Here is a 2,617-nt window from a genome sequence, read left to right on the forward strand (position 1 = left end):
GTAGATTTCGCGCTCTTCTTTGCGAATTCAAGCCAGAAAACAACGAAAATCGGTGAGAAATCGTCGATTTGCATCGAAAAATGCGGTTTTCTGTAAGAATTTTTATGATTTCGTGCAGAATTCTGCAGTTTTCTTGCAATTCAGCCGTTGAATCTTAGTAAATAGTCATGATTTTGTAGATTTCGTGCTCTTCTTTGCGAATTCAAGCCAGAAAACAACGAAAATCGGTGAGAAATCGTCGATTTGCATCGAAAAATGCGGTTTTCTGTAAGAATTTTGATGATTTCGTGCAGAATTCTGCGGTTTTCTTGCAATTCAGCCGTTGAATCTTAGTAAAAAGTCATGATTTTGTAGATTTCGTGCTCTTCTTTGCGAATTCAAGCCAGAAAACAACGAAAGTCGGTGAGAAATCGTCGATTTGCATCGAAAAATGCGGTTTTCTGTAAGAATTTTGATGATTTCGTGCAGAATTCTGCGGTTTTCTTGCAATTCAGCCGTTGAATCTTAGTAAAAAGTCATGATTTTGTAGATTTCGTGCTCTTCTTTGCGAATTCAAGCCAGAAAACAACGAAAATCGGTGAGAAATCGTCGATTTGCATCGAAAAATGCGGTTTTCTGTAAGAATTTTGATGATTTCGTGCAGAATTCTGCTGTTTTCTTGCAATTTAGCCGTTGAATCTTGGTAAAAAGTGATGATTTTGTAGATTTCGTGCTCTTCTGTGCGAATTCAAGCCAGAAAACAACGAAAATCGGCGAGAAATCGTCTTTTTGCATCGAAATATGCGGTTTTCTCTAAGAATTTTGACGATTTCGTGCAGAAGTCTGCTGTTTACTTGCAATTCAGCCGTTGAATCTTGGTAAAAAGTCATGATATTGTAGATTTCGTGCTCTTCTTTGCGAATTCAAGATAGAAAACAACGAAAATCAGCGAGAAATCGTCGTTTTGCATCGAAATATGCGGTTTTCTCTAAGAATTTTGATGATTTCGTGCAGAATTCTGCTGTTTTCTTGCAATTCAGCCGTTGAATCTTGGTAAAAAGTCATGATTTTGTAGATTTCGTGCTCTTCTTTGCAAATTCATGCCAGAAAACAACGAAAATCGGCGAGAAATCGTCGTTTTGCATCGAAATATGCGATTTTCTGTAAGAATTTTGATGATTTCGTGCAGAATTCTGCTGTTTTCTTGCAATTCAGCCGTTGAATCTTGGTAAAAAGTCATGATTTTGTAGATTTCGTGCTCTTCTTTGCGAATTCAAGCCAGAAAACAACGAAAATCGGTGAGAAATCGTCGATTTACATCGAAAAATGCGGTTTTCTGTAAGAATTTTGATGATTTCGTGCAGAATTCTGCTGTTTTCTTGCAATTCAGCCGTTGAATCTAGGTAAAAAGTCATGATTTTATAGATTTCGTGCTCTTCTTGGCGAATTCAAGATAGAAAACAACGAAAATCGGCGAGAAATCGTTGTTTTGCATCGAAATATGCAGTTTTCTCTAAGAATTTTGATGATTTCGGGCAGAATTCTGCTGTTTTCTTGCAATTCAGCCGTTGAATCTTGGTAAAAAGTCATGATTTTGTAGATCTCGTGCTCTTCTTTGCGAATTCAAGCCAGAAAACAACGAAAATCGGCGAGAAATCGTCGTTTTGCATCGAAATATGAGGTTATCTGTAAGAATATTGATGATTTCGTGCAGAATTCTGCTGTTTTCTTGCAATTCAACCGTAGAATCTTGTTAAAAAGTGATGATTTTGTAGATTTCGTGCTCTTCTTTGCAAATTCATGCCAGAAAACAACGAAAATCGGCGAGAAATCGTTGGTTTGCATCGAAATATGCGGTTTTCTGTAAGAATTTTGATGATTTCGTGCAGAATTCTGCTGTTTTCTTGCAATTCAGCCGTTGAATCTTGGTAAAAAGTCATGATTTTGTAGATTTCGTGCTCTTCTTTGCGAATTCAAGCGAGAAAACAACGAAAATCGGCGAGAAATCGTCGTTTTGCATCGAAATATGCGGTTTTCTGTAAGAATTTTGATGATTTCGTGCAGAATTCTGCTGTTTTCTTGCAATTCAGCCGTTGAATCTAGGTAAAAAGTCATGATTTTATAGATTTCGTGCTCTTCTTGGCGAATTCAAGATAGAAAACAACGAAAATCGGCGAGAAATCGTTGTTTTGCATCGAAATATGCAGTTTTCTCTAAGAATTTTGATGATTTCGGGCAGAATTCTGCTGTTTTCTTGCAATTCAGGAGTTGAATCTTGGTAAAAAGTCATGATTTTGTAGATTTCGTGCTCTTCTTTGCGAATTCAAGCCAGAAAACAACGAAAATCGGCGAGAATTCGTCGTTTTGCATCGAAATATGCGGTTTTCTGTAAGAATATTGATGATTTCGTGCAGAATTCTGCTGTTTTCTTGCAATTCAGCCGTAGAATCTTGTTAAAAAGTGATGATTTTGTAGATTTCGTGCTCTTCTTTGCGAATTCAAGCCAGAAAACAACGAAAATCGGCGAGAAATCGATGTTTTGCATCGAAATATGCGGTTTTCTGTAAGAATTTTGATGATTTCGTGCAGAATTCTGCTGTTTTCTTGCAATTCAGCGGTTGAATCTTGGTAAAAAGTC

The sequence above is a fragment of the Gnatocerus cornutus genome, unplaced genomic scaffold, assembly GCF_029298725.1.
Source record: "Gnatocerus cornutus isolate USDA-ARS CGAHR unplaced genomic scaffold, icGnaCorn1.1 ctg00000061.1, whole genome shotgun sequence".
NCBI lineage: Eukaryota > Metazoa > Arthropoda > Insecta > Coleoptera > Tenebrionidae > Gnatocerus > Gnatocerus cornutus.